The sequence below is a fragment of the Mustela nigripes genome, chromosome 1, assembly GCF_022355385.1.
Source record: "Mustela nigripes isolate SB6536 chromosome 1, MUSNIG.SB6536, whole genome shotgun sequence".
Classification (NCBI taxonomy): Eukaryota; Metazoa; Chordata; class Mammalia; order Carnivora; family Mustelidae; genus Mustela; species Mustela nigripes.
The window spans coordinates 20,126,312-20,146,535 of NC_081557.1; the positions used below are offsets into that span (position 1 = coordinate 20,126,312).

At 47.3% G+C, this 20,224-nt stretch overlaps 1 long non-coding RNA gene across 1 annotated transcript in view; it reads left to right on the top strand.

The window, feature by feature from the left end:
* Window positions 1-978: 978 nt before the first annotated feature.
* Window positions 979-20,224, top strand: part of LOC132010669 (uncharacterized) — a 34,272-nt gene continuing 15,026 nt past the window's right edge. The window contains exons 1-2 of the long non-coding RNA XR_009402252.1: window positions 979-1,176; window positions 6,538-6,617. This is a non-coding gene — a long non-coding RNA (uncharacterized LOC132010669). The remainder of the gene's footprint in view (window positions 1,177-6,537; window positions 6,618-20,224) is intronic.

The window sequence follows — 20,224 nt, forward strand, 5'->3', positions numbered from 1 at the left end:
CTCTCTCGACCTCACAGAGACCCTGGATATGACCACAAAGCCACCAGACCGATTGTCAGGAGCCGTGAGCTTGGGCTTCCCTCTACCTGAGGAATTATTCGACTAGTCGTCGTGTTCGACCCTCTTGACAGTCCTGTGAACCTCGTACTGTTCTCCGCCTCCTTTTGCAGACCGGGAAACTGACGTCTTGCTCAAGGCCACAGCTAGGAACCGGGAGAGCCGGGGTACAAATCCAAGCTCGTCTAACATCGGAGCATCTTTCCATGCTGCTATCATTAATGATAACACAACCCAGCATTGTATAGCTAACCCTGCACCATGGGCCCCTGTGACCGTCCTCCTGGTGGTACCAACTCCACTTAGGCCCCCTCCCAGAGATGGTCTTGCAGGAGTTGTCAGGTGAGGCTTAGGTTTCTGCCTGGGTTAAAATCCTCTAAAATTCCCTTCTGAGAAAGTGCAAGACAGCTGATGCCCTGATTGCCTCAGGTGACATCATGTTTAAGTTAGTCTGACCTCCCTGAGCTCATTTCTTTGTCCCGGTCACCTCTGCTTCCATCAAAAATAACAGGTTGCTGATAAACTGGCTTTCAGCTCCCCTGCTCAGACGGCGGACTCAGAATCTGTGCTCAGAGCAGGCCTCTCAAGTTCAAAAGAGCCCTCGTGCTCTGTATTTTGACAGGTTGAGAAATCCAATCCATTTATTTTGAAAACCCATTAAGCCCAGCCAATATGGGTTATTTAGAAAGGCCAGAATTCTGCTTCTGGTCAGGAGGTCGGTGCTGTCATAAAGTAACAGCTAAAGGAAGTGAAACAAAACATATTTTATTGTACAGCTATAATTCCCAAACATTCTTTTAAAATGTACTTTCAGTTAAAATAAGACAAAACAAAAACACAGCACATTGAATTGCCGGAAATTGCCACCACTATAAAGTCTCTTTGTTCAGAGTACACATTCAATTTTACACTCCTGGTTCTCAGACCAGTGGCAGGCATATAGTATAGTAGGTGCTCAATCAGTGTTCAATGAATGGGCCTCAGAGTGGTTCATTTTGCTACTTAACATCTTTTTCTAGGTATTAGTTTCTCTTATTCCCAGCGGCCGTTAAATCATCCTCAAGAAAAGAACATCTGATTCTAGTTCTCTGGGGTTTTGGAAAGTGCGTTTCCGAATTGGTAAGTTTGACTCTTCTTGGCATCTTGAATTATATTGTTTATGATACAGATAACAAGGTCTTATGGTCAGAGTCTCCAGAGATAACTCATTTGAGCCTTTCAACCTTGTGAAAGAGGAATGGGAGATGTTACTATTTTTGTATCACCTCCCTGGAAGGGTGCATAGCACAGACCATTCCCTAAAAGCAAATAACCTTACTATTAAGTGATCCTGAATGCAAATGGTATTCAGAAGATGGTACAGAGCATTCTTGCATTTTCCCACCGAGTCACCTTGCAGTCCACATCCTGTCCTCCCCTTGATGGGTATCTGGGCGGCCCTCTTTCTGGATCTCCCCTCCCTCTTCTCTTACTTCCCACAGTTCGCTCCATCTTCTCCCCCATCCCCCAATCTCTCCAAATGCCATCCTGGAGGATCACCAGAAGCCTCTCAAGGTCCTAAGCATGGATCCTGCCCTTGTCTTGGTGGAATTTAGTGGGCCCTAATCCTGCATCCAAAAATTTGGTTTGTAGTAAGAGGGAGCAAACATATACCTTGGACCAGAGCTGACTCTTGGAATCTAGCAATGACCCAGGAAAGAGGGCTTCTTCTCTCTGCCTGAGCTGGTGAACTGACTGGGAAGTAAGACCAAAGAGAAGCTGTTGGAGGTCAATGTGTCACCTTATTGATGAAGCTGATGTTGGAGAATATGGCTTATAGAGGAAGGAGTCCCAGAGTTGGAGACTTAGTTGTGCTGGACTGGGGTAGGCTGCCCTTCATCTGGGTGGAGCACTGTGGGTGGGCAGCTCCCAAGGGAAAGGGAGGGGAAGGTGGTGGGTTACGAACATCCTGTTCTTTCCTCCAAAACCATCCATCAAAATTACTTCTCCCCAACTGGGGAGGAATGAATGAAGACTGGGAGAGGCCAGATGTCACCTCCATAGATGTCTGCTCTTATGAGGAATCCAAGGAGGGAAGCATGTCCCTTCAACACAGCACATTTTATTGACCCACACTGTTTTTAAAAAGTTGACATAGTAGGTCATGTTTAAAAATAAGATTTGGCATAAAAACCAGAAAGTGGAACGATGTCTCAGCAGTGAACCTGTGTTCTCATGTGACGAGCTCTAAGCTGAGTCATGCCTGCCCCTTTAGGCAGCTCTGTGAGCTTTATTTTAGCTCATTAAGGACCCCCAGGCCTTGTTGTGGAGACATTACTCTCTCTGATTTTGCTCATTGGTTATGACCAGCCTAGTCCTGGGCATTTTCGCTGGTGGCCTCTGTTTGACATGAGTAAGCCTAGGACGGAATAGCCTCAGGGCTAACAAACCTGCCTCTTGCTAAGCTTGCCCACCTCTGTGATCATTGTCTTATGTTGATATGTTTTAGAGTAAGGTCTCAGTCTTTTGGGCTTACTAAATAGCTCTTCCATGCTAGAGGCTTTGCACTAGAGAAGACGAAGGAGGTGAAGGAAAAGGAAAATCCTGTCCTATTAGACAAAGGAAGAGTCCGAGGCCTAGAGATTAGGAACTGGTCAAGGTGTAGTGCAGAAAGAAAACACCTGTGCATGCTTTCGCACCTGTGCATGCTTTCACACCTGTGCACGCCTTTGCACCTGTGCACACAGTTGTAGTCATTTCCGATTTCCTGGGTATGCTTGATCCAGATGAGTGACAGACTGCAAGTTACTGAAAGATACTTTGCCTCCTGAGGGTGACCAGTGAGGCAGAAGCCCAACCTGACCCAGTTCACAGCCACTTTTTCAGGACCGGTGATGGGTGACACGGTGCAGGGATGACAACGAGAGAAAGTAGTCAAGAGTCTGTTTTTATAGCCTACCTGAAACTCTTCTATCTCTTCCAGAGGCGCAAAGGAGTTAATTTGGGGAAGAGAAGGGCAGAATTAAGCAAGCCAGGCCTGCACACACCCTTCCTCTACCCCACCCAACAATCTGCAGGATGTGCCTATCCTTTCTTCAAACACTTGGCATAAACTAGAGGGAAAGAGGGTCACCATGACACCAGGATGGACAGAGGGACCAATGGATCCGTGACTCATCTCAGGGAGTTTTGCAAGCCTCTTCCATGCGCTTGCTGAAGAAGACATTCTGACTGGTTTTTAGACTCTTACTTTTCATACCAAAAGGTCAAATGTCAAGGCTGAACCAGCAGAGATCCTCTGTCTCCAGTAGAAAGGAAGCATGGTAGAGATTAAGAGCACCGGGTTTGGAGTCATTTGCTCCTTATCAACGTATCTGAGCCTCAGTCTTTTTGTGTATAGAATAATAATAATAATACCTTTCTCCAAGACAGTTGCTATTAGAATCTGATGGTTTTGGGAAAATACTGCTAATTCCTTGCCTGGAAGACAGAAAGCACTCGGGATATAGTAATTCTGATTCCATTGAAATAATTCTGTTTCTTATGGAGACTTTCCTCCATGCTTCACTCTATCACAGGAGCTAGGTGTGTATTTGTGTACTAACAGAGGTTGGGGAGATGGGTGTCTGCAGAGTACGGTTATGAGATAAACACAAGGACTTACGGATATACCTGTAATTGAGAACCTTCCTCCACATTTTGGGGCATGGCTGGAACTGTCAAGAAGTGGCTGAGTGGAAAGTGGAAGGCAAAGGGAGTTGGGGATTAGTCCCAGATGAGAGAAGCCACACCCTAAGGGAGCACAGCAGATGTGGCCCTGCCGTTTGTTGGCATAGTTAGGAAGCAGGTGACTAGAACTGGAGTTGCTGGTTAATTTCCTTTCAACCCAGAAGCACGGAACGTCTCCTAAGAAGCAAGAGGTACTTTCTATGGAACCTTGTCGCCTACTAGTTATTTTATCTCGCCCTCGTCACTGAAACCATTCTGAGCCTCAGTTTTTCATCCCTGAAACAGGATGCGTTCTGTTCATCTCATTCAGCATCGTGATGGTAGTGAGATCGCCAACAAGGAAGGCCGTTGTAAATGGAAAACCCCTGTGCAGACATAAGGCTGAGTGTTGATGGCCCTTTGACCTGACAGCCACATTTTAAAACACTAAGCAAATCATTCCCTTGCTTAAAACTCCTACAGTGCTTCCCTATGACACTTAAATCCAAGCCTCTTACCAAGGCCAACTGGATTTTGTACAGCCTGGCCCCAGGCATCCCCTTTCCTCTGTTCCACCAAAGGCCATTCCTACCTCAGTGCCTTGCACTTCTTATGTCTGCCAGAAACTCATGGCCAGCTCCCTGTTTCCATTCAGATCTCATCTCAGAAGCCATCTTCTCAGTGGCGCCCTCTGGGCTACCCAAACCAAGGTACTGGCCACACCCCTGACCCCCACCCCCAGTCTCCAGCAGCTCTCTCTTCACCTTGTCATGTTTCCCTGTGTTGTTGCTCACTCTCCAAGTGTACCTTCATCATTTATTGTTTACTGTCTGTTGGCTGTTCTCCTCTCCATCCCTCTGCTCCTCTCCCATAGAAGTTCCTTCCAAAAGGGTGTGGAGTGTCTTGTTCGCAGCTCTCCCAGTGCCTCGGAGAGGTATCCAGTAGAAGTCTCCTGGCAAAGTTTGAACATATTCTCCCAAGCCCCTAGCGGTTTTCAACAAAAGCCAAACAAGTTCCATTTATGGGAAACATATTTCCAGTTCACCACAGACTTCTCAACCAGGAGGATTCTGAAACATACTGCATTCGGTTCCTTCCCGCTAACTCTGTGATTTCAGAATCACGAATACTGAGGATGTTACCAAGAGGAAGGCAGACATCAAGTTTGGACCATCCAGCACAGTACAAGTCAAGGTGAAAGACATTAAGCTCACTGCTGTGTAGTTGATGAAGATGGGGCAAGGGGCATTTCAGAGGAAACTGGTGGGCGGCAAGTGGGACTCTTCAAGCAGCAAAGCCAAGAGGGGCCAAGAAGGTGTTTGCTGGAACTGGCAGGCAGTGGCTGGTGGTGGGGCAATTTGTGCCTGTCTGTCCCTGCCCACAGAGCTGTCTGTCCGAGGGAGGTGTTGGCAGATCTGTGATGCCCTGTGGTGTTCTGCAAACTGCTGCTGTTGCTCAATGAACCAGTAAACCATTAAGTGCCTCCTACACAATGGGAGCATTTGCAAATTAAGCATCTGAAGGAACATACTGGAAAGCAGAGGAGTTGTCTTGACCAAGTCCTTCATATGCTGCCTATTCCATCCCATCTCTTTAACCTGAACTCCTAACATTCTCCTTTTGTTCTCTTTGCTGCAGCTGCAATGACCTCCTTGCCTTTTCTCCAACCCACCAAGGCCATGCCTACCTCAGGGCCCTTGCACTGTCTGTTCCTCTGCCTGGAACACTCCCATCAGACCTTTGCCTGTCTGGCTCCCTGACTTAATTCACGTCTCTGTTTTCATGTGGCCTCTTGAGAGGACTTCTTCAGCCACCCTGCCTAAAAAGAGCACACTGCCCTCAAGTTCTTCACCTTCGCTTATTTTTCTTTAAGAAGAGCTGGTGGCTAATTGTTATCTATTTGTTTATTTGCTTACTGGCTATCTCCAGGCCCCCAGCTACCCCCTAGCTCTGCTAGTCTAGTGTAAATTTCTGGAGAGCCTGGGCCAGGTTCTTAAGTTAAGAATCATGCTTAACTTAAAATATCCATGATAGGGGGCGCCTGGGTGGCTCAGTGGTTTAAAGCCTCTGCCTTGGGCTCAGGTCATGATCCCAGAGTCCCGGGATGGAGCCCTACACCGGGCTCTGCTCTGTGGGCAGCCTGCTTTCCTCTCTCTCTCTCTGCCTGCCTCTCTGCCTACCTGTGATATCTGTCTGTCAAATAAAATATCCATGATAATCATTGATTCAATTGAATAAACGTGATTCAATTGAGTTTATCGAATGAGTGAATGGATGAATGAAAGAAAGGTAAGAAGATAGCAAGCAAGGTCAGGTTCAGGATGCGCTGGGTTATGGAGAGCTTTGAATACCAGAGGTGAATACAAAAGAGCAGGGGGTCCGTGGTGGGGAGGGGTCATGACTGTAGGAATTGAAGCAGGGAAATCTTGAGATAAAGAGGAGTATCTTGAGAGGTTTATAGGACCAAGGCATATCTGTCCCACACTAAACATACAGACTTTTGCTAGAGAAAAAGCAGACAAGGTTTTGATAATTGTCACTTCCAAAATGATTTGTTTCCAAATACATGTGTTAAATTAATTAAACCGGGAGACCATTAGACCGACATGTTCTTAAGCTTTAGCTGCCTCTATAAGCAAAGAGCAACCTAAACCTGTAAATGCCTCAATATTACAAAATTGAAATCTACAGAGCACCGATCAGAAGCCCACAACGCGGCTTTCCCAGCAAGGCGATTGTTAAGCTATGGTTGGTCGAATAATTAATTGTTTTGCTTCCTCATCTTTCCTACAGAAGTCTTGCCCCCAGGTCCTGTTGGAGGAGCACTCCGAACCACTTTGGGAGCTGCCTGATTTGAACTGATTTTTGCTCAGGTGAGCCCCCAATTTTTAAGATACCTCAGTTTCTCTTTTAACACATTTATTTCACAATTGGCCATGATCACTCAGCCATCAGTATGTGTCTTCAGAAATTCATGCAAAGTTATACAAAACTAACTTAAAAGTTATTTTCAATTGAGATGAAATTCTATAGGCACCAAAATTGAACAAATTAACTTTCTGAATGCTTATTAATTGCAATTCTTTTTTCCCCCGTTTTGTTATCCATGAAAACATATTTTAGCCTGAAAACAATATCCTAGAACTGCCTCCCCCCACCCCCTCAACCAAAGCAGTATAGGCCCTGGGCCTCATGCCTGAAGCCACTGATGACTACAAGGGCCTGGGCAGGGAGAAGAGCTGAGTTTGGGGGAAGATCTCCACCAGCTACTGTCAGGATGGTTTGTAGCTCTGGAAACCCCTCAGGCCTTATTGCCCTCACCCTTCCCTCCCCAGATGGAAGAAGTTCAGGATCGGGAAGATGGTATCAGCAGCAGGCCTGCAGAAAGTGAGGGGAATCCTTAGAGAGTTCAAAGACAGGGACTCTTCAGACCCAGGAGATAAAGGAAATCTAGGGAGGACAGAGCGATGCTTCGTTTCAGATCCCAGGGGTGCGGGGTTTGGAGGGAAGATGATGGGCTGAGTTTGGGAATTAGTAAGGGGAAGGGCTAGGGTGTCATTTTCCTTGTCTGTTAAGGAGATGTATTAGTCAGGGTTCTCCAAAGTAAAAGAATCAATACAGATATGTGTGTGTGTGTGTGTGTGTGTGTGTGTGTGTATACACATATATTTGTAGATATGTATATATAAAGGTGATATATTATAAGGATTTAGCTCATGTGGTTATGGAGGCTGACCTATCCCAAGATACGATTCAACAAGTTGGAAACCCCGGAGAGCTTACCATGTAGTTCCAGTCCAAGGCCTGGAAAAAGACCAGTGTTCTAGCATTAGGGCAGTCAGGCAGGAGGAGTTCTTTGTTACTAATGGGAAGGTCAACCTTTTGCTCTAGCCAGGCCTTTGGCTGATTAGGTGAGGCTCACCCACTTTCAGGAGAGCCATCTGCTTTACTCAAATTCAAATGTTAGTCTTACCCCAAAGACCCTCACAGATCTACCCAAATAATGTTTGACCAAATGCCTGGGCATCCCGTGGCCCAGTCAGGCTGACACAGAGGCTAACCATCATGTGGGGATGAAGCAGCACTACTACCCACGACACAGAGTCTCGAGGACTCCATATACCGAAAGCATTTAGCACATTGGCTGGATACACTGAGGGTTTAACACATGGGAGCTGTGCTTATTCATTATATTAAAACAGAAATTTCTGGAAGGTGGTTCCTCTTATTAAGATATGAAAGCCTATTTACACCAGGGCAGTGCCTTTAATGAGTAAACACAGAATAACTATTGGTTGAATTGCTGAATTTAGAGAGATCCCTGCCAAGGTAGAGAACAAGATCCTTCTTCCTAAGGGAGCCAACACTGGTTCAGAATGTATTTATGTGGGCCACTGTTCTCACAAGTCCAGATAGTGTCACTTTGGAACCCAGGGGGAACTTTAATTCAGGAGAGCCCCAGGCCTGGGGACAAATATGGCAGAGATGCTGTCTCCAGGCTTGCTCATGGGTCTCCTACAGCTGCTACGAGCAGGAGTGTATGTTAGGACCGCAGGACACAAGAGCAGGCCTTACCCACCATACTTCCTTCCTCTCAATTCTCTTGCCCATGAAACACGGAGAATAATACCCACGCTTCCCAGTACTCAAGGGTGTTTGAGGACCACAAAGTTAGGCATGTGAAAGCATTACATCCTCTCTAGAGAACTACCCAGATACAAAACTCCGTTTAGGCTATTGCTTTAATCAAGAACGACATGGCTGAAAAAAACACACTACAAAACATGGTTAATTCATATATACGTTCCTGTATCCACAAATATTTATTAAGCACCTATTATGTGTTGAGGACCCCATGAGGCCCCTGGAAAATGTGGAGGGTGGCGAGGAACCTGGATATCCACTGTCTCCTTGGGGACTCTCCGGTCTTCTCTGATTCCCACAAACCCAGATTAGATCCTTTGTGAATTGCTTCTTCATAACTTTGCTGCTGGGTGGCTTAGTCGGTTGGGCACCTGACTCTTGATTTTGGCTCAGGTCATGATCTCAGTCGGGGTAGGAAGACTTAGGCCTGAGTGGGACTGCTCACCGAGTGTGGAGTCTGCTTGAGATTCTCTCTCTCCCTCTCCCTCTGCCCCTCCCCTTCTCCTCCACACTCTCTCTAAATAAATTAATTAGTTAAATATTTTTTAAAACAGAATTTTGCTTCTTTTCACTATAATCTTTCAAATGGTTTGTTGTTCTGTGATATGTTAATGATTATATAATTAATTTCTTTCTCTGCCACTTGGATCTTAAGTTCTGTCCAGGATGAATGTGGCTGGTGTTGCTCACCATTTTTTTAAAGATTTAATTAATTTATTTATTTGAGAGAGACAGAGCATGAGCAGAGGGAAGGGCAGAAGGCAGAGGGACAAGGAGATGCCTGGATGAGCAGGGAGCCCACTACCAGGCTCCATCACAGGACCCCGAGATCATGACCTGAGCTGAAGTCAGACACATTACTGACAGAGCCACCCACGCGCCCCCGGTCCTGCTCCCCATTATAGTCCCATGTGCACCACAGTGCCTGGCACACAACTGGGACTCAGAAACAAGTTGTTGAATGAAAGGACGGATGGATAAATGAATGAATAATTGCTTTCAAAATGCCCGGGATGTGTATGAAACCATAGAAAATATATGCATTGGCCTCTGACTCTGGTTCTGACCCAAAGCTCTTAAAATCCTCATTATTTCCTAAATGATAAGAATATTAGGATCTTTTAATATATTTTTTTGACCCCAGTTCCTGACACAGAGCTCCTAAGTCCCTAGGAATTTCCGGGGTGATAGGAATGTCTTTTGTTCTAATAAGGTGACTCTTGATGGGGTCCTGCATAGGGACTGGTCACTTGAAAGACCAAGCCATGAGCCAACCTTAGAACTTTTAGCCCCACCTCCTATCCTCCGGGAAGGGGCTGGAGGTTGAATGAATGATTGATGATGCCAATGTGTTCAAGCCTCCAGGGTTCAAAGAGCTTTTGGGATGGTGAACACATCCATTGCAGGAAGGGTGACACACCTCAACTCCATGGTGACAGAAGCTTTGTGCCTGGAACCCTCACGACCTCGTCTTCCATTGAGCTATTCATCTGTGTCCTTTAGTATATTCTTTTTTTATATAATAAGCCAGTAAACATAAATAGGTGTTTTCCCGAGTTCTACATGCTGGTCTTGCAAATGATCAAACCCAAAGAGGGGGTTGGGGAACCCCATTTTGTAAGTCAGTCATAAGTACTGGGGGCACCCTGGGGCTTGCCGCTGATGTCTGAAATGGGGACAGTCTTGTGGGACTGAGTCCTTAATGTGTAGCTTTGGTGGGTCGTGTCAGAACTGAACTGAACGGCAGGACAGCTGGCTGGTGGGGAAGAATTAGTTGGTGTGAGAATAAACCGCAGCACGCATCAGTTGTCAGCGCATCGTGAGTGGTATCAGTGCGAGAGTGCAGGACAGTGCAGAACACCAGACGAAGTAACTTGAGGCTCAAATATATGTGATAGTAATTATTGTGTGGCATGTGGCTGGGCCAAGGGATCTGGATTAAAATCTTCATTAGGTAGTAACTGAAAGTCAAGATTAGCCATCCCCTTTGAACTAGATATGATGGAGACCGAATATTATCTTCTGAAGCAGCTGTCGTATGCCAAAGAATGAGTGGAAGTTTCAAAGGCTGGAGTATCCCTTGCCCAGACTCCAGATGCTCACACAACAGGACCTGAGAGATTAGTGCAGGCCTTCCTGTGGCTCCTTGAGGCCATTATCTAGCGGTTATCTGGTCCCACCTGCTGCCTGGCCTAGGGGGACTGAGGCACAGCTCTACCTCCGAGCAGCCCTCTCATCTTTCCATTCAAGCTACCTCCAGTACTTCTGGTGAAAGAAATGCTCTACCAGCCACAGGACATTTGGGAGCACTTGATATCTAAAGCCAGCTCCCATTTATCAGCCACCTCTGGCTGTTTCGGTGCCATTGACATGGAAATTCACCTCCTTACCAAAAGATGTGAAACTTGCAATGTGTTTCCAGCTAACTAAACTGAGCCTTCTGGTTTCTTTGAACTCACCCTTCCGCTAGAGAGAAAGTGATATGTAGTGGGGAGGGAGGGAGGGCAGGTTCCAATGAGAATAGCCAGCCTCATGAAGGACTTGAGCTTTCTGGATGGAGACATCTCAGAAGGGGTGTGCCAGCTCTGTTCAAATATTTGAAGCATTTCCACATAGAAAGCCACAGAGATGGGACTTAATTTTCCTATAGTTCTAGAGAGCACAGCTAGAACCAAATGATGCCTCCAAACAGAAAATCTTTGACTCAATGACAGGAAGAAATGTCCATCAACCAGAACTTTCTGAAAATGAAATGAGCCACCCCAGTCAGGGAGTAAGTCTTCTGTTTCTGGAGGTATTCAAGAATGGCCTGGGTATAGTCATAGACTGCATTCTAACATCTAGTGAGGAATGTTTCATAGGCCTGCTGTTTTTTTTTTTTTTTTTAAGATTTTATTTATTTATCTGACAGACAGAGATCACAAGTAGGCAGAGAGGCAGGCAGAGAGAGAGCAAGGGAAGCAGACTCCCCACTGAGCTGAGAGCCCAATGGGGATTCGATCCTAAGATCATGACCTGAGCCAAAGGCAGAGGCTTAACCCACTGAGCCACCCAGGCGCCCCAATAGGCCTACTGTTTGTGACAGAGATCTGGATCCTGCCAGTAGAGGAGAGAGATAATCTAATATAACAAACAGTTAAAAGCCATTTGTAGCTCAATATGTGGGTCTCCAGCACTTATACACACCAAGGACTGAACCAACTACTTCGTAGGCATGGTCACTTAATCCTCATGACAATCTTGGGCATTAAGTCCTGTAATTACCACCCTGTTAGAGACCAGGAGACTGACAGTGAGAGAAGTTAAATAATTTGCCCCAAGTTGCAAGCTACGAAGTATAGAGCTGGGTGGGACTCCAGTCCTAACCACCAAACTATGACCCATTCTGTTATAGCACCCCACTCACTCCTGCCTCCCCAGTCCCTCCTATTAGAGCATAAATGCTATTAGACCATTAAAAGAAATTTCTCAGGGGCACCTGGGTGGCTCAGTGGGTTAAAAAGCCTCTGCCTTTGGCTCAGGTCATGATCCCAGGGTCCTGGGATGGAGACCCACATCGGGCTCTCTGCTCAGCAGGGAGCCTGCTTCCTCCTCTCTCTGACTGCCTCTCTGCCTACTTGTGATCTCTGTCTGTCAGATAAATAAGTAAAATCTTTAAAGAAAAAAGAAATTTCTTCCAAGAAAGTTCATCAAGATGGGTCCCAACACAGAGCAGCAACTAACAACCCAAACACCCAAACTGGGGGAAATTATGACCTTTGAGTACAATTTGCAAGTCACCTTGGGAGAGAGTCTTCCTGCAAAGTGAGAGCCAATTTTAAAACACCCACATCCTCTGGCCTCACTCTCTCCTCCCTCCTCCCCAAAGGTTCATCTGGCCTAGCTCAGGGCAAAAATCCCTTTGCCTTCATTTGCATTGTTCTTGGGAGGAGAAAAGTGAGCAAGATCCGTGAGCAGTCACTTCCCTTGAGAAGAGAGTCAGAATCACACCTTCGACTCAACCAGCCGTGACTTCTTGGGAATTTGGCTTAAGTGTCCCAAACGAGTCAAACTTATTAGTCAACTTTTACCCCCAGAGAATGCAGACATTTGATCCTTTGTAAGAAGATGAGTGCACCCTGCCCACTGAGAAGAAACGAGAGGTGCTGGTCACCAAAAAGAAAATAGGAAAGTGGGAAGAGCAGCATGTTTTCCTTTTAACTGAGATGAAATTGATATTATACTAGTTAACAAGTTATATTGGCTGACATTTATTAGTTAATATTAGATTAGCTAACATATCATAAAAAATATAATAATATTATATTAGTTTCATGTCTACAACACAATGATTTGATATTTCTGTATTGTGAAATGACCACAGTAAGCCAAGTTAACATCTATCATCACATACAATTACAATTTTTTCCTGTTTTTATTTATTTATTTATTTATTTTAAAGACTTTATTTATTTATTAGAGAGAGAGAGAGTGCAAGCAGGGGAAGGGGCAGGCAAAGGGAGAAGCAGGCTCCCCACTGAGCAAGGAGCCTGATGTGGGACTTGATCCCACGATCCTGGGATCATGACCTGAGCTGAAGGCAGATGCTTAACCCACTGAGCCACCAGGTGCCCCTATTTATTTATTTTTAATTGAGTAAGCTGTGCACCCCATGGGGCTTGAACTCATGACCCCGAGATCAAGAGTCACATGCTCTACTGACTGAGCCAACCAAGTGCCCCACAGATTTTTTTCTTGTGTTGAGAACTTTAAAGATCTTCTCTCAGCAATTTTCAAATACACAATACTGTAGCATTAACTACAGTCCCCACGCTATCCAGGACATCCCCAGGACTTACTTATTTTATAACTGGAAGTTTGTACCTTTGACCACCTTCACCCAGTTTGCTCATCCCCACTCCCTGTCTCTGGCAACCACCAATCTGCTCTTGTATCTAGGAACTTGGGTTTGTTTGTTTGTTTTGTTTTTCGATTCCACATAGAAGAGAGGTCACTCAGTATTTATCTTTCTCTATCTGATTTAATGTACTTAGCCTAGTGTCTTCAAGGTCCATCCATGTTGTCACAAATGGAAAGATTGCCAAATAGTATTCTCTCTCTCTCTCTCTATATATATATATATAAAATATATATTTTATACATACATATGTGTATATATGTATATGTGTGTATATGTATATGTTATATGTGTATATATGTATATGTATGTATGTGTATGTGTATGTATGTGTATAATATATATAAATACCATCCCAGGGCCCTCAGTTGGTTAAGCATCCTACTCTTGATTTTGACTCAGGTCATGATCTCAGGGTTATGAGAATGAGCCCTGCTTGGGTCTCTGCGCTTAGCAGAGTCTGCTTGAGATTCTCTATCTCCCTCTCCTTCTGGCCCTCCCTGGCTCGCTAAACAAACAAACAAACAAACAAACCAAATAAATAAATAATAAAGCATCTCTCTCCATTCATTCCTTGCTAGACACCTGGACAGCTTCCATGTCTTGACTATTGTAAATAATGCTGCAATGAACATGGGGGTACATATATTCCCAAGTTATTGTACTTCCTTTGGATAAATATCCAGAGTGGAACTGCTGTTTTTAGTTCTTTGAAGAACTCCCATACTGTTTTCCATAGTGGCTGCACCATTTTTACGTTCCGACGTTTTCCCACGCTTCCACTCTGCTGGACCTGGAGCTCCAGGCAGGCAACATCTAGGCCTGGCCCCGTGGGTCACCGTCATGTCACAGCCAATTTGGGGAGGCCCTGGGCCTGTGAAGTGTTGCTTTCCAATGGTAGCCCAAGAGCCACAGAGAGCTTGTGTGGGGCTAGGTCATTTTTGAAAGCCCTTCCCTATGCCCTGAGGTGGCTCTTAAAATCCTGGAACCCTGGGATGACCCTGTATGAACTTTCTCTAGTTCCTTCTCTTGAGCTACCTCATGATGTGCTTTCTTGTCTGTGGGTCCTTCTTCTCGGCTGCAGGGGTCCTGCTCTGTCCCAAATCATCAATTCCCCACCAGGGTCCTGGGGTGATCATGACTTTTTGTTCAGAGGGAGAATGAAAGTCATCTTTATCTTCATGAAGCGTCAAATGGAGCAGAAGGTGGTGTGTGGCTGTCCCCGGCCTCCTGGGGGCCCGGGGCCACTGTCGCCCTGCGCTGCCAGGGAGGAGAGAGAATGACTTTGCAGGAGGGGGGTGTTTGTCATTAGAACAACACGGCCAGGAGGAGCACTGCTCCGGCCCTTATCAGAGCGGGAGGCCTAGCTGGCTTCTATTAATTGCCCAGTGCTGTTGGGCTTGGCAGATACAGGAAGCAGTTTACATGGCTACACAGGGGCCCGGCTCACAGTCTCTCTGAAACGGTATTATTGTAGCGGGCTAATTGTGATTAGGGACAGTTCCCCGAGGAAGACCAGGCCTTTGATGATTGAGTCACTTCCTCCCCACTCCGCTTTGCTGCGATAGCGCCGCTGTCCCCACAGACACACACCCTTTGCTGGCCGGGCGGTCCCGTGGAGGGTTCCCAAGCAGGCGGCTCAGAGCCAGGCCCACCTGAGAAGTGGGAGCAGCTGGAGGACCCCCCACCTTCCCCCCATCTCCTTTTTAGGTAAGGAGACGGGCACCCTCATTAATGATCAGCGAGGCCCTGACTTCAGCGAGCATGTGCTTTGGAACAAGGAGAGACCAAGCTCTATGTTTACTGGCCGCAGTGTGGCCTTGGGCGGTCCCCTTCTTGAGACTCGGTTTCCTTGTTCCTAAAGTGGTGATAAGAGAACGGACCCCAGATGATCATCGTGAGGGTGACATGACATCACTTTAAAGCTTATGAGCAGGTAATAAATCGTAACTGTCAGTAATGACATAGGCCTTCCCCTTCCAGGCAGCAGTCTGCAGAGGGCCAGATCAAGTCGCCCTCACTAGGTGGATGACGGTGGGTGGGGGGCGGGGTGAGGGACTGGAACATGTGAGCCCGGCTAGATGGGAAGGCCTGGCGTAGAGCCATTGGGCCATTTCTGGACCCAGAGCTCTGGGAGAAACAGAACCCATGGCTCACCCTGTGTTTGGCACGCGGTCGCCAAAACCACTCGGAGCTGCCCTAGTCCCCTGGCTCTGCCCACAGTTTTTATCCAGAACAGCCCCTCATGAGCTGTCCTGAATCATGCTTATCTCAGCCTCCGCCAGGCTTCTGTCTGAAAAACACCCCTGTGTGCTCATGGGTAGGAACCGCGTGTGCCCGAATGGGGACCCCACCCTCTTACTGGAACCCTTGCTCGGGGCTCTGTGACTGCCTTCAGATGTGAATGAGGGTGGGGGCAGTGGGGTGGAGCCGCTCTGCCGCACTCGGCACTCGCGGGGGCGGCCACACGGTGGGTGGAATAGAGGGTGGGGGGTGGAACAGAAGCTGTTCAGCTGACAGTGTGGGTGGGTTTAGAGTCAGAGGCTTGAGGCTCACACCTGCCACTTACTTGTCATGGGCCTTTAGGAAAGTCACTTACCCTCTCAGAGTCTCACTTTCTTCACCTGGTAAATGGGGATAAAAAATATCTCTCAGAGACCGTGGTCAGGATGAAAGTAGGTCAATATGCAAAACACTTAGGATAGTCCCAAACACTAGAAAATACTCAATATCTTCTATTAAGCTAAAGGAGCTACATTAAATAGGGCAAGGAGAGCATGGAGCACCACTAGCCGGGCCCTGGGCTCCAGAAAGGGCAGAGCTCCCACTGCCTAATTTGCTTTAGGAACTGCTGACCGAACCCGGAGTCCGCAAACCCTGGCAATATCCAGCCAGCTCTTAAGGGCAGAGCCTGTGTTTATTGTGTTTACTACTGTACACTCAATACCAGTAGGTTCATTTCCTGTGGCTGCTGTAACAAATGACCACAAACTTAATGGCTTAAAACACTACCAATTTATTATCTTCCCGTTCTGGAACTCAGCAGCCTCCAATGGGTCTCCAGGGTCTAACATCAACAGTAGAGGGCTGCTTTCCTTCTGGAGGCTCTGGGAGAGAACCTAGAGGCCCCCTGAATCCCTTGGCACATGGTTCTCTTCCTTCACCTTCAAAGCCAGCAGGATTGCATCTTCAAACTTGACCCCGACTCTTACTTATAAAGGACCTCGGGATCACATTGGGTCCAACTGGGTAATCCAGGATACTCTCCCCATCTCAAGGTCAGTTGGTTAGCAGCCTTCACTCCAACTGTAAACTGACTCCCTGCCCTCGTCATACCATAATACGTCCATGGGTTCTGGAATATGCCCTAGTTATTTCATTTTAACATGGCAATAATAATAGCACCTGTGTCAGGGCACCTGGTGGCTCAGTCGGTTAAGTGTCTGACTCTTGATCTCAGCTCAGATCTTGGTCTCAGGGTCATGATCTCAGGGTTGTGAGATCAAGCCTCACACGGAGCCTGTGCTGGGCATGGTGCCTACTTAAAAAAAGCAAAGAAAAGAGAAAAAGCAGTACCTGTGTCATAGGATCTTCAGGAGAATTACACTGCAGGAGTATACATAAGGCACTTAGAGCAGGGTCTGGCGTACTGCAGTTGTTATGCAAATGTTAACTAATTATGATCCCCCACTTATCTTTCTCTGGGTCTTTTTTTTTTTAAATATATTTTTAAAAAATTTTATTTACTTATTTGACAGACAGAGTAGTAGACACAAGTAGGCAGAGAAGCAGGCAGAGAGAAAGGGGGAAGCAGGCTCCCCACTGAGTCAGATACGGGGCTTGATCCCAGGACCCTGGGATCATGACCTGAGCTGAAGGCAGAGGCTTAACCCACGGAGCCACCCAGGCGCCCCTTTCTGGGTCTTAAAGTAGCAAGCAAGGAATGAGGGATATTCCAGCTGACACGGGAAAGAGAGTGAAACCAACTGAGGATCTCTGGCAGGAGTGCCCATCTAGGGATGAAATTTTCAGTGTTCATGTTCTCCTAAGGTATGAAAAAAGACAGTTTCCACAGATGGCTGTTGGGTAACAATTTGTCTCCATGCAGATTTCCTCATGATCCACTGATGTAAACAGACCAAGGGCCACCGAGTGTGACCAGAGCAGCTTGGACCTGCCCTGAGTTGCTCAAGGCAACCCGTTGGTCTTCATAGGCTTCTGGCCCCCGCTGAGGGGTGGGGAGCAGAAGCGCCAGGAGCTCCAGGCCCAGGCTGGTGTGGTGGCGGGAACAGATTCCCTGGGGAAAAACCCGCTCTCCCTTTGTCCCCTGGAATCTTTTACCAAACAGATCTGGAGACCTCTCTCTGGTCGCTGGGAGTCCTAAGTCCCCGTTCTTCCTTAAACTCAGGGCTAATGGCAGATCAGTGAGCAAATGTCTCCGTTATCATGGAGGGCTAAAACTGGATTTGTTTAAAGCGTTTTCTCTTTGGAGGTAGGGTAATAGCTCTCCCATCAGACAGGAAGTCCTATTGCTCGAAAGGAGCCAGTGTTATCAAGAGAAAACACATCAGCGCCTGTCCTCTTGGGAAGGGAATGGTGAGTAATCAACAAGGCTCCTCTCCAGCTGGCCGCGGGGCCTTTGTCAGACGGAGGACAGGTCAGGGAAAGTTGGAGCGGGCAGTGCTTTCAAGGGGTGGGTGCAATTCCAATCCTTTCTCTTCATATTTTCCTCTCCAGGGCACAGGTTTTCCCTAGGGAAGGGGGCTAACGTGGGTAAATTGTTCTGAAGCCATCAGACAAATCTGATTACAAGGCCCTCCTACTTGAAACCCATCAAGGACACCGGCCATTGCCCTCAGGATCACGTCTGATTCCTTAATAGGGTTTACAAGGCCCTTCATCACCCCGCCTTGCTAGCTCACCTCTTCCTCCCGTTCTGTCTGTCATCACCCCAACCCGCACTCTTCTTTCCAGTTCTTTCAGCGACTGGAACCACCATCTCTGCACATCCCAGGGAACTGGGCCTAAGACATTGCCCATGAACTTGCAAAGCCAGGTGTGTGGACACCAGAGAGAAGTCCTGTAGAAGTCACGGAATGAATGAGACAGCCCCGACTGGGACGACCTTCCCGAGCCAGCCCCACAAACTAGCCGCTAATCTCAGTGTGGCTTTCTAAGTGTTCTTGCCCTTGTCTGAATGCTTCTTGGGCACAGGAGAAATTTACGAGAACTTAGGTTCTCTCACCAGAGGATCATATTGAGGGCAATTGTGATGATATGGAGAGCAGGTGTTTGGGAGGGAAAGCCACAAATATGTGTCATTTACTGAGTACATACTAGGTGTCACGCTGGGCTAAAGACTTTATGTGCCTTATCTTACTGAATTCTCACGATGACCCTAAGATGGAGGTAGGATTTCCCTCCTTTTATGGAAGAGAGTGTCAGGGCTCATGGAGGTGGTCATTTGTTCTGGGTTACGCAGCCAGGAAGACCGGGAACAGAAACTCAAGTCTAGGTTTTTCTGAGCCCAGACCTGTCCAGAACTCAAAGGCATTCAGCTTCCCACGTGTGGCCGGGTGGCCGCGTGCACCATGGGTCTAGGCTGGGGGCCATCCAGGAAGGGCAGGACAGACGTAATCAGGGTAGGGCCTCTATTGTCTGGCTTCACTTCAAACAAAGATGACAGCAGGGAAACTGGAGCCCCCACTTCCCTTCTATGAAGACCAAAGCAAGGCCAAAAATAGGAGAGACAGGAAGCATTTGATCCAACGTGTCACGTGGACACAAACATCCTGGCAACTTTGCCCTCGGGGAGCGGCCAAGAGCAGCTGCTAGTCACACTGCCCAGCCAGACCCCCTCAGGGTGACATGGGTCCGGGTCTGCTGGCCTGTCTCTAGGGTTCTGAGAACACCAGGCAGCAGGGCATATGGGGTGCTTTCCTGTGGCCAAAAGAATGCATCTTGTAGGGACGCCTGGGTGGCTCAGTGGGTTAAGCCGCTGCCTTCGGCTCAGGTCATGATCTCAGGGTCCTGGGATCGAGCCCCGCATCGGACTCTCTGCTCAGCAAGGAGCCTGCTTCCTCCTCTCTCTCTCTCTGCCTGCCTCTCTGCCTGCTTGTGATCTCTCTCTATCAAATAAATAAATAAAATCTTTAAAAAAAAAAAAAAAACAGAATGCATCTTGTAGACTTCCCAACGCAGGAGGCTACAGTACTGGCTCTGAAATCCATCCCTGGCTTTACTCCGAGGCCACACTTCCCACTGGCTGCTCCCAGCGGACAGAGAACAGCACAGGTGCTAAAGCAGACCTGTCCCAGGGAGACACTGGACTCCTCTGACGGCCATCTTGGCCTGACGACTCCCCAATGGCCTCGCCAAAAGTTCCTCAGATTTAGGGCTGGTCTGAGATGTTTCCATGAAAGCGTCCTCCTCCCGCCTCTTGACTCAGAGTCAGACTAGCATCCTGGTCAGAGGGCTCCCTCAGCCCTTCTCCGCTTCCTCCACATTTTCTCTCACAGGCGTTTTTCCTCATAACATCCTACCTAGCATGTTCCATCGTTCTTGGCATTTGCTTCTTGGAGGACCTGGAATAACTCAGAGATCATCTAGTAATGGCCTCATTTTGTAGTTGAGAAAACCAAAGCTCAGAGAGGCAAGTGGATTTTTCTGAGGCAACACAGCAAACTCAAGTAGAGCAGGAAATGGGTCTCCTTGCTTACAGGTCATATCCGTTTCCTTGACCTTGTGTGTATTTAGAATGTGAGAGCAGAAGAGCGATGATACCTGTCTAGTAATTTCTTCAAAAGAAAGTCCCTCACAGGCTCACTCATGGCTCCCTCCAGCCCGAGAGCCCGAGAGGGAAAGATAGTGGCTTGCTTATTCGCCCATTTGTCCCAGACACTCCAGTCTCCAAATCTTGGACCTTTGATTCTACGGCCT